A 12,638-nucleotide genomic window follows, 5' to 3' on the forward strand; every position below is an offset into this window, starting at 1 on the left:
GCCATCTGAGCCTGGATTTTTTTTGTGTGTGGGAAAGTTTTTAACAACAAGCTCAATTTATTTAAAAGGCATAATGTCATTACGTTATCCATTTCTTCTTGAGTAAGCTTTGGTAGTTTGTCTTCCTAGAAATTTATCCATTTTATTTAATTCTTCAAATTTATTCGCATAGAATTGCTCATAGTATTTACTTGTTATCCTTTAAATACCTAGAGGATCTGTAGTGATGTCACTTCACTCATTGCTGCTACTGACTGTGTTTTGTATGGTGAAGTCAAAATAAAAATGTAGAGTTCAATCTCTAAACTTAATGTTTTATTTGGGAAGAGAAAATTGCAGTTTCGGGCATACATGCAGACCAGGTGACCTTTGGCATGTCTGAAGAACAAAGTCAAGGTTATAGATTTTATTAAAAAGAAGGAGAAATGTCACGTATTGCTCTTTGAGAAAGTTCATTGGCACTAGCAAGGGTTTGGAAAGCTGGGAAGCTCCAACAGGTGAGCCACAGTGATGGGCCAAATTACTCAGAAGCTATGGGTAAAACTGGTTTTAGGTTACAACAAGCAGTTTCAGCAGCCATACTTATAAGAATTACATTCGCGGAGCAATGTTTTATACCCTGCATGAATTTTCTTCAATGGCTTCTTGACTCTGTTTTAGTTGGAAACGACAAGAATAACTCAATTCTTATGATCAACTTTCACATTTACTTTTCTCTCTCATCAGTCTGCCTAGAAGTTTATCAATTTTATTGATCTCAAAAAGCCAGCCTTTGGTTTCACTAATTTTCACTATTATTATTTATATGGTTTTTCTTTCTTACTAATTTTTTTTTTTTTTTTTTTTGAGATAAGGTCTTACTCTTGCCTAGACTAGAATGCAGTAGGGTGATCTCAGCTCATGGTAACCTCCATCTCCCGGGATCAAGCAATTTCTGACTAATTTTTGTATTTTTAGTGAAGACGGGGTTTCACCACATTAGCCAGATTGGTCTCGAACTCCTGACTTCAAGTGATCCGCCCACATTGTCCTTCTAAAGTGCTAGGATTATAGGCATATTTTTTTTCTTTGATCTCTCTTCTAGTTTCTTTTCTTCAGTTTGTCTTGTCTTTCTAGTTTCTTAGAATGAAACATGAGGTCCTGGATTTGAGAACTTTTTTCTTTTTTATTTAATCATTTAGTATTATAAATTTCTAAATACTGCTTTGTTTTCATTTTCTTTTAGTGGAAAGTATTTTCAAATTTACCTTCAGACTTCCTCTTTCAATCACAGATTATTCAGAGATATGTTATTTGGTTTCCAAATATTTCGGATTTCCTAGCTATCTTTATACTATTAATTTCTAATTTAATTTCATTGTGGTCAGAGAATATACTTTGCAAAGACTAGAATTTTTAAAAAGTATACCGAAGGTCAGGCATGGTGGCTCACTCCTATAATCCCAGCACTTTGGGAGGCCAAGGCAGGCGAATCACCTGAGATCAATAGTTTGAGACTAGCCTGGCCACCATAATGAAGCCCTGGCTCTACTAAAAATACAAAAATTAGCCAGGCATGATGGCAGGTGCCTGTAATCTCAGCTACTCAGGATCCTGAGGTAGAAGAATCTCTTGAACCTGGGAGGTGAAGGTTGCAGCGAGCTGAGATGGTGCCACTGTACTCCAGCCTGGGCAACAGAGCAAGACTCCATCTCAAAAACAAAACAAAACAAAAAGTATACTGAAACTTATTTGTTTTATGGCCTAGATTATGGTCTATCGTGGTAAACGTTCATGTGCCCTTGAATGCATATTCTGCTGTTGTTGAGTGCAGTGTTCTATGAATGTCTACTAAGTCAAGTTGGTTGATAGTGTTTTCAAGTCATCTGTATTCATACTCATTATCTGTCTTCCTGTTTTATAATTATTGAGAGAGGGTTGGCAAGTTCTCAGACCATAATTGTGGACTTGTCTATTTCTCCTCGAAATTTGATTGGGTTTTGCTTAATTTATTATTTAATTCGTTTATTTCTCTTCCCATCAAAGAGGTAATATGCCAATGTCTGAACAAGATTTGGGGAGGCACATCTCACACATACACCTGAAAGACTGCATCATGCTTATGAACTACAAAAGGGTCATTGCGTTAATTTTTGTAATTTAAAAAAATTTTTGAGACAGGGTCTCACTCTGTCACCCAGGCTGGAGTGCAGTCGTGTGATCTCAGCTCACTGCAACCTCTACCTCCCGGGTTCGAGCCATCCTCCTGCCTCAGCCTCCCGAGTAGCTGGGACTACAGCTGTGAGCCACAACACCTGGCCAATTGTTTTGTATTTTTTGCAGAGATGGGGTTTCACCACATTGGCCAGGAAGGCCTTGAACTCCTAGCCTCAAGTGATCTGCCAGCCTTGGCCTCCCAAAGTGCTGGGATTACAGGCATGAGCCACTATACCCAGCCACCTTATTTATTTTTAAGCTTGGTTATTAAGGCACATAAACATTTAGTTTTGTAACATCTTGTGTATTGACCTGCTCTATCCCTGGTAATATTCTTTGCCTGAAATCTACATGGTTTGATGCAATATTAACAAATCAATTTCATTTACTTTTGATTACATTAACATAGCATATCTGCCTTCTTTTTTTGCTTTGATCTTATTTGTATCTATATATTAAAATGGGTTTCTTGTAGGCAATCTATCAGTGGGTCTTGGTTTTTTTTCACTTTTGTTATTATGGTGAAATTTATATAACATAAAATTTATTATTTTAACCCTTTCTAAGTGTACAATTCAGTGACAGTAAATAACATTCATAATGTTGTACCTCTATCACTGCTCTCCATTTCCAGAACTTTTTCGTCATCCCAAATGACTCTCTTTACGTATTGAACAGTATCTTTCCTCTCCCAGCCCCTGGTAACCTCTAGCATACTTTCTGCCTCTATGAATTTGACTATTCCAGATACCTCATATAAGTGGAATCACAATATTTATCCTTTTATATTTGGTTCCTTTCCCTGAATGTAATGTCTTCAAGGTTTATTTATGTTGTCGCATACACCAGAATTTCATTTTTCTGAAAGCTGAGTAATATTCTGTTGCATGTATATACCACATTTTGTTAATCCATTCACCTATCAATGAACATTTGGGTTATTTTCACCTTTTTTTTTTTTGAGAGGGAGTCCCACTCTGTCACTCAGGGTGGAGTGCAGGGGCACAATCTCAGCTCACTGCAACCTCCACCTCCTGGATTCAGGCGATTTTCCTCCCTCAGCCTCCCAAGTAGCTGGGATTACAGGCGCACACCACCACAACCCAGCTCATTTTTGCATTTTTTATAGAGATGGGGTTTCACCATGTGGACCAGGCTGGTCTCCACTTCCTGATCTCAAGTGATCTGCTTGCCTCAGCCTCCCAAAGTGCTGGGATTACAGGCCATTTTCTCCATTTGATTTTGTGCACAATGCTGCTATAAACACTAGTGTACAATATCTGAGTTCCTGCTTTCAATTCTTTGGAAACTGAAATATGTCTGGAAGTGAATTCCTGGATCATATAGTAACACAATGTTTCACTTGTTGAGGCAATTTCATAGTGATTACACTGTTTATGTTCCCACCAGTGATGCACCACATTCCGATTTCTCAGCATCCTTGCCGATACTTTTTATTTTCTATTTTTAAATTCTGTTTTTGTTTTTTAAATTGAACAGAATAGCCATCCTAATAGGTATAAAGCGGTGGGTCCTATTTCTTAACCTAGTCTGACAGTATCTGCTTTTTAATTAAGGCATGTGTTAGTTATCTACCACTGCTCACAAATTACCACAAAACAGTAGCTTAAGAACGAAACATTTTTTAACTCTCAGGTTTTGAGGATCAGAAATCTTGAAACAACTTATCTGGGCAGATCTGACTCAGAGTCTCTCATAATGATCAAGCTGTCAGATGGGGCTGCAGACTCTGAGGATTTGACTGGGGCTGAAGAACCCGCTTCTGAGCTCATCCAAGAGCCTGTTTGCAGGAAGCTATAGTTTCGTACCATGTGGGCCTCTCCATTGGACTGCTCTCAGCATGGCTTTTCCCATAGCTGATACTAATACTGGGAGAAAGAGGAAGAGAGAGAGAAAGAATGCAATGCTGCCCTGCCCTTTATGGCCTATTCACCAATTACACACCGTCACACCTGCCTTATCCTTTGCTTAGTAAGTCACAAAGCTTGGTTCATGCTCTATGGAAGAAGTTTATATGGAGGTGGATACAGAAGATGGGCCTCAATGCTGACCATCTTGGAGGCTGGCAACCACAAAGTATTTAGGCCATTTATATTTAGTATAATTATTGATATGTTTGTGTTCAAATCTGTTATCTTAACTATTTTTTTCTATTTCTACCATCTGTTCTTTGTTTCATTTTCCCCCTTTTATACATTATTTTTAATTAATTGAATATTGCTTATGATTATGTTCTAACAACTTTGTTAGCCTGGTAGCTGTAACTCTTTGTGAAGTTATTTTAGAGGTTGCTTTACAGTCTATAGTATACATCTTTAACTTCTACAGCTATCTTCAAGGGATATTATACTACTTCATGTTATCAGAACCTTACAACAATATACTACTATTTTTTCCCTCTAGGTTTGTGATATTATTCTTGTATATTTTACCTCTATATATGTTAACAACATCAAAATATGACCAGGCACAGTGGCTCACACCTGTAATCCCAGCACTTTGGAAGCTGAGGCGGGTGGATCATGAGGTCAGGAGTTCAAGACCAGCTTGGCAAACATGGTGAAACCCCGTCTCTACTAAAAATACAAAAACATAGCTGGGTGTGGTGGTGTGCACCTGTAACCCCAGCTACTTGGGAGGTGGAGGCAGGAGAATTGCTTGAACCCAGGAAGTGGTGGTTGTAGTGAGTGGATTGCACCATTCCACTCCAGTTTGGGCAACAGAGCAAGACTCTGTCTCAAAAAAAAAAAATCAAAATACATTATTAATAGCATTGTTTTAATCATTTTTACCTCTTAAAAATGTCAATAACAAAAATAATAATAGCCTTTATGTTTATCCATGTATGTACTATATCTAGTGCTTCTCATTTTTTGGTGTAAATCCAGATTTCCATCTGGTATCATTTTCTTTCTGCTTGAAGTATTTCCTTTAAAGATTCTTATAGTGCAGGTCTGCTGGTGATGAATTATTTCAGCTTTTATATGTCTGAAAAAGTCTTTATTTCATCCTCGTTTTAAAAAAGATAATTTCACTGCATGTGGAATTCTATGTTGACAGGTTTTCCTTTCTTTCAATGCTTTAAAGATGCTGCTTCACTGTCTTTGAGCTTACATTGATTTTCACGAGAAATCTGCTATTATTCATATAGCTTTTTTCCTTTGTACACAATGTGCCCTTCCCTCATCCCTGGCTAATTTTAGGATTTGTCTTTTTATCAGTAGATTTAAACGATTCGATGATACTATGGCTTAGTATAGTTTTCGTTAAATGTTTGTTTTAACCTCTTAAATCTGTGGGTTTAAATTTTTTATCAAATCTGGAAGCTTTTTGGTGTTATTTCTTCCTACATATAAGTGTGTGTGTGTGTGTGTATTTGAGACACAGTTTCAGTCTGTCATGCTATTTCAGCTCATGCAACCTCTTCCTCCTGGGTTCAAGCAACTCTTATGTCTCAGCCTCCCTAGCAGCTGTGATTACAGGCGCATGCTACCATGCCCAGCTAATTTTTGTATTGTTAATAGAGATACGGTTTCACCATGTTGGCCAAGATGGTCTCGAACTCCTGACCTCAAGTGATCTGTGCACCTGGGCTTCCCAAAGTGCTGGGATTACAGGTGTGAGCCACCTCACCTGGCCTCAAATATTTTTCTCTTTTCTTTCCTTTGCTTTGGGAACACTGATGTCCAAGTCACTCACCATCACATTTTCCTTATCCTGTTCTCTGGAAGTTAGTCACTAAGCACAGCTCACACTCGCTGAGGGGTTTACATGATGGCATGTGTAGCAGGAACTGTGGATCATTTGCTGTGAAGTGTGTTTTACAGTAATCCTCACTTACACCTGATTGCTCGAAGTTGTCCTACATTTGGCTAATACTCTGTTTATTTGTGTTTCAGTCTTTTCTGTGTTTCATTTTGAATTCTTTTTATTGATGTGTCTTCAAGATTGCTAATCTTTTTTTTTCCTGTAATGTACAATCTGCCATTATTCCCTTCCAATGTACTTTTGATATCAGACATAAAAAGTTTTTCTCTCTAGAGATTCTGTTTGGATCTTAGTTATATCTTTTGTTTCTCTACTAAACATGTTCAATCTTTTGTCTAACTCCTTAGACATATAAAAATTGGTTATAGCAGTTTTTTTCTTTTCTTCTTCTTCTTTTTTTTTTTTTTTTGAGCTGGAGTCTCACTCTGTCCCCCAGGCTGGTGTGGTCTTGGCTCACTGAACCTCCACTTCCCAGGTTCAAGCTATTCTCCCACCTCAGCCTCCTAAGTAGCTGGGACTATACATGCATACTACCACTCCTGGCTAACTTTTTTGGATTTTTAGTAAAGATGGGATTTAGCCATTTTGGCCAGCCTGGTCTCGAACTCTTGAGCTCAAGCAATCTGTCTGCCTAGGCCTCTCAAAGTGCTGGTATTAAAGGCATGAGCCACCATGCCTGGCCCTATAACAATTATCTTAATGTCTTTGTCTACTATTTCTAACATTTGTGCCATTTCTGGGTGCGTTTCCATAAATGAGTTTTTTCTTCAGTATGGGTTTTATTTACCTTTTTATGGTGATTTTTAAAATTGGATGCCAAACATTGTGAATTTTATTGGTGTTGGGTGCTAGATATGTTTTCTTTCCTAAAAAATTTCTTTCTTTTTTTTTTTTTTTTTTTTTTTAGAGACAAAGTCTCCCTATGCTGCCCAGTCTGGTCTTGAACCCCTGAGCTCAAGTAATCATCTGCTTTGGCCTCCCAAAGTGCTAGGATTATAGGCATGAGCCACCATGCTGACCCAGGACATTTCCCCAGACATCCTGCTTCATCTCCTCAAACTCAGAGAAATCTTTAGCTTCTGCCTGGGTGTGTCCTCCCTGTGTGTAGGGCTCTGTTTGTTTCACTAATCTTTGTTATCCAAGGTCTAATGTCTTCAGAGCCGTTGTTTCTTATATTTGGTCTAGTTCTGTATTTGTTTCAGGTGGGAAGGTAAATCTGGTTCCTAGGACTCCATCTTTGCCATGTCCCATGTCTTTTTCTCTTAACTCTCATTTTGATAAAATATTTTCGGCAGCAACTTCCCGAGGAAGAATCTGTGGACACAGACTTTGAGATCTTCCAAGTCTGAGATTTTTTTCTCAATTTACATTTGATTGATAATTTGGCTGGGTATAACATTCTATATTTGAAAAATATTTTCCCTCAGAATGTTTAAGAAAGTACAAGCATCCATGTGTTTTTAGCTTTTAGTTTTCTGGTTGATTCCTTCCCTTCTGAAAAAAAAAACCTTTCAGTATATCTTCTTCATACTTACTATTATTCAATTTCATAGCAATGTCCTTTTTTTCAAGTGTCCAACATTATGCTGGGCATTTGGAAAACCTTTTCTATTAAAAAATTTCATCTTGCCGGGCGCGGTGGCTCACGCCTGTAATTTCAGCACTTTGGGAGGCTGAGGCGGGTGGATCACAAGACCAAGAGATCGAGACCATCCTGGTCAACATGGTGAAACCCTGTCTCTACTAAAAATACAAAAAATTAGCTGGGCATGGTGGCACCTGCCTGTAATCCCAGCTACTCCGGAGGCTGAGGCAGGAGAATTGCCTGAACCCAGGAGGCGGAGGTTGAGGTGAGCCGAGATCACGCCATTGCACTCCAGCCTGGGTAACAAGAGCGAAACTCCGTCTCAAAAAAAAAAAAAAGTCATCTTTAGGAGACCAAGTTGGGCGGAATGCTTGAGCTCAGGAGTTTGAGACCATTCTGGGCAACATGGTGAAATGCCATCTCTACAAAAAAATACCAAAAATTAGCCAGGCTTGGTGGTCCACACCTGTAGTTCCAGCTACTTGGGAGGCTGAGGTGGGAAAATTGCTTGAGCCAAGAGGCTCCAGGTGCAGTGAGCTGTGATTGCATCTCTGCTCTTCAGCCTGGGCAATAGAGCAAGACCCTGTCTCTAAAACTATATGTATAGCTTATAGCTCTAGGAAGTTTTATATATATGTATATATATTCTTTATCTCTAGGAAATTGTATCTAGCTGGTCTTACTGAGGAAGTTAGATTCACTTTTTTTCTCTTCCCAGTCAGATACCATTCATCTATCTGTTCTCACAGTTTTAGGGCTTCGGCATCTCTTACTAGCTGCTGTCTCTTAGTTTGCTCAGCCTACTGAAGAAAGATTATTCTTCTTTCTGCTAAGTCAGTTACTACTAATTCATTTATTTTGCAGCTCCTAGAATTTTGTAGATATCTCTTGTCCACTGTCTTCTGCTCTCTCGTTCTCTGGGCCCTTGTAGTTTGTGCCTTTTGCATTCCTTTACTATCATGTTGGTGGGAATCCAGGAGGGAGTGGAGAGAATGTGTGTGTCCAGGGGGCATTTACTGGAAAGACAAGGCAGCAGCAATCAAACTGTGCAGAGTGGAAACATGGTGATCAGGAAGCTCAGAGTCCACTCCCTGCTGGCCAGAGCTTGCTGACTTCCACTGCCCAGTCAGGACTAGTTCAAAGAAGAGCAAGGAGGAGACCATAAATGTGCCAATGAAAGAGAGTTGATGCCCCCTAACATAGCTATGGAAATTCATTTAGTTTATTCCAAATGCTTGTGTTAGCAACTCCTCTGTGCAAGACCAAGGAATAGCCCAGCCTGCCCAACTCCACAGCTGTCATTCTTTTTTTTTTTTGAAACGGAGTCTTGCTCTGTCACCAGGCTGGAGTGCAGTGGTGTGATCTCAGCTCACTGCAACCTCCAACTCCCTGGTTCAATCGATTCTCCTGCCTCAGCCTCCTAAGTAGCTGGGATTATAGGCGTATGTCACCATGCACAGCTAATTTTTGTATTTTCAGTAGAGACGGGATTTCACCATGTTGGCCAGGTGAACTCCTGACCTAAGGTGATCCACCTACCTCGGCCTCCCTGAGTGCTGGGATTTCAGGTGTGAGCCACCACACCCTGCCCAGAGGTGCCATTTTTAACCACTGATGTATTTCATACCAAGAGAGATCAGAACAGAAACTTCACCTGCTACTTTTTCCTCTTGTGAGATATCTTAGCAGCTTCTCTTCTTGAGTTGCTCAGAGCCTATGGCCAGAGGCTTTGTGTCCTGCCTGTGCAACAGCCGTTTGATACTAAAGACTGATGGGGGCGGAACTACTAGCTAATCCAGGTTTTCTGGTGGTGAACTTTAGATGAATAATGCCCCTTTGATCTTCGGAAGCAGGCCACAGGATCCTGCCTGCTTGGGGCTGGCTGGGCACAGGCTGTGGAGGTCAGTTGGAGGCCCTATAGAGTCCAGTTTCCCCAGCTGCAGGTTGGAGTGATTTGCATTTCAAAGGCTCTGGATAAACTGCAAAGGAGCACATTAGGGAAAGATTACTTCTAATTCCTAAGGACTCAAAAAGGCTTGGTAATCTGTGGCCACCCAGCTGAAGCCTGCCCAAGAGTGAGTTTTGGAGTGAAATAAGAGAAGGTAAATGCACCCAAGCACTGGGGGAAGCACACAGGGAGGTTGAAATGAGAGGAAAAGAAAGCACGGGGAAGTAAAATCAGAAGCACCATGTTAATATTTTACCTGCATTTTCATCCGTTTTCTTTCATTTCCAGTATAAGAGCAGGAAGGGCCTTTTGTAATTATCTGGCTAACACCAAATGAAACCATGGTGACGTGGTTTCACAAACAGAGAAACTTTAAAGGCCAAATATCTTGTTTATGGCCAGATGGGTGAAGCTTGATTCAGGATTGGAAGTCAAGCGTCCAATCCCATAGTCCTAAGCTCTTCTCTCTATAGCTTTACTATCTGAGGACACCGTAGATATTACAGCAGGCTGGACAGTTTGGATTTGGAAAGTATCACCATGAGACACAGAAGAAGAAGATTATGTGGAAGAGGTCTAGAAATATATGACTGCCCTTTCCATTTTTCTTGCTCTGTGCTTATTTTGGAAGTTTTGAAGTTTTCATAACTATTAAAACAATACCTATCAAAAGCCTTAGAACTGTATTTTTAACCTAGCAATGCATTTGTACAAATTTATTTTCCAAAAATAATTGAGATGTGCATAAAATTTTAGCCAAAGTAATAATGATCTCAGTCCTTTTTTGGTTTTTCTAAGCAAAAAAATTGGAAAGAAACATCTAACAGTAAGGGAGGAATTAAGTAAATGTTGACACATCCATGTGATAGACTACTGCGTGGCTATTAATATTAAAGTGATTTTATAGACTGTATTTAATAAAATAGAAAAAAGTGTTACATATAAATGAAAAAAGTAGGTTATACAAGAGAATGTAACATGTAATCTTATTTTTGGATAAAAAATACATATACGAATGCAAAAATAACTGGAAGCATACACATATCAAAATTCAACAGTAGGTATTCCAGGTAATGTGGTTACTGTCTTGGTGTACTTGCCTACATTTTTCACATTTTCTAGGTCTGAATATGTATTACTTTTATCAAATAAAAAACTGTAGCCCTCTCAGAATGACAATAAATTGCCAAACAATATAACGGGACTATTTTTTACTCACTTCACTTGAATAAAAGTGTGGTCTTTCTACGGATCAACTCCTAAACGCTCCATACTAGTTATCCCATCCTTCCGGGTCACCACTTCTCATGTGCTGGCCCTACACTTAGAATTAAAAAAAAATTAATTCAACGGAATTGTTGTGTGTGTGTGTGTGTGTGTGTGTGTGTGTTTTAAATCACAGAAGAATCCTTATCAGACAATAGATAAAAGAAATGTTTAAAGCTTTGAAGCAGAGACAAACAAATCATTAGGGATCTTGGCTTGCAAGTTTTAAAAAGGATACATATAACTGTCCCCACTGAGTGACTTCAGAACAAAGCCTGCAGTATCAATCTTGACAACCCTCGGACGGTTTTACCTTGTAGGTTTCAAACCAAACAGTAATAAAGAATTTACAAGAGGCAGCTCTGACTATGAGGTCTGAAGCCAGCTGTTGCCAAAACAAAACATGGATGGGGAATGTGTAGGGTGAGCATATCACCCAAACCAGGGCACTTCTGAAAATCCAAGAAGGTGAAATTGTCATGACACAAGGCAACAGGCAGAAACAGGGACTATCTAAGACGAACTGGGACTTATAAATCAACCTATGAATTTGGCTTCTTTTTAAAGATAGTTCTGTTTGAGAGGCTATGTGGTGTGACAGAGTGATGGAATGTGGGCTTGGACGTGCCCTTGGAGGCCCACTGCCAATGCAGCCACCTCGTTGTCTGATGGGGAAGCTGAGGTGCAGATGGGGAGGGCCTAAGCCGAGGCTGCACTAAATTTGTGCCAGAGGCAGCTCCTAACTAATGATCCAAGGCTAAATGCCTTTCAATGATTGTTTTCTGTAAAAGAAACAAAATCCTTTGGCTAAAAACCAAAGGCCATGCAGAGGCCACTAAGGCATTCAGAGAGGAGGCGGCACACAGAAGCAGAGAGAGACCTGTCGGAAAGCCCTGGCTTGCGTCCCAGCTTTGATTCTGGCTTTTCGACTTGGGAGCAGTCACTCAACCACTCTGAACATCAGTTTCATCATCGATAAAGTTGGGAGGGTAATAACTTCCTCACATGATAGTGATTCAGTTTGCTGCATGCTGCAGCAACCACTGTTATTACTCAGATTGCAGACTGCCTTTGCCTTTGCATTGTGGTAATACATACATAAGATTTATCATTTTCACCATTTCTAGGCGTACAGTTGAGTGACATTAAGTGCATTCACAATGTTATACTACCATCACCATATCCATCTCCAGAACTTTTTTATTTTTTCAAACTCTATACCAATTAAAAAAATGACTCCCCATTCTCCCCTCACCCCCTAGCCACTGGCAACCAACATTTTACTTTCTGTGTCTATGAGTTTGCCTCCTCTACGTACGTCACATAAGTGGAATCATATGGTATTTGCCTTTGTGTGTGTGTGCATAGCTTCTTTTACTTGGCATAATGTCATCAAGGTTCATTCATGTTACTGCATGTATCAGCATGTGATTAGCATGTAATTCCCTTTTAAAGGCTGAACCACATTCCACTGCATGTACATACCACATTATCGATTTATCTGTCAATGGACATGTGGGTTACTTACAGCTTTTGGCTACTGTGAATAATGCTGCTATGCACATAGGTGTGTAAGCGTTTGTTTCAATCCCTGCTTTCCAGTCTGTTGTGTGTACACAAGAAGCAGAATTGCTGAACCATATGGCTGTACAGTGAATATGAAGAGATGCTTGTGGCCCAGCGCGGTGGCTCACGCCTGTAATCCCAGCACTTTGGGAGGCTGAGGAGGTGGATCACGAGGTTGAGAGATTGAGACCATCCTGGGGAACACAGTGAAACCTCATCTCTACTAAAAATACAAAAGATTAGTCAGGTGTGGTGGCATGCACCTGTAGTCCCAGCTACTTGGTAGGC

At 39.8% G+C, this 12,638-nt stretch overlaps 1 non-coding gene across 1 annotated transcript; it reads right to left on the reverse strand.

The window, feature by feature from the left end:
- Window positions 1-2,017: 2,017 nt before the first annotated feature.
- Window positions 2,018-2,118, reverse strand: LOC118147632 (small nucleolar RNA U13). Its single transcript, XR_004734076.1, has one exon. It is a non-coding gene; the product is annotated as a small nucleolar RNA U13 (small nucleolar RNA).
- Window positions 2,119-12,638: the final 10,520 nt, after the last annotated feature.

Source organism: Callithrix jacchus, chromosome 14 (genome assembly GCF_049354715.1).
Source record: "Callithrix jacchus isolate 240 chromosome 14, calJac240_pri, whole genome shotgun sequence".
Taxonomy (NCBI): domain Eukaryota; kingdom Metazoa; phylum Chordata; class Mammalia; order Primates; family Cebidae; genus Callithrix; species Callithrix jacchus.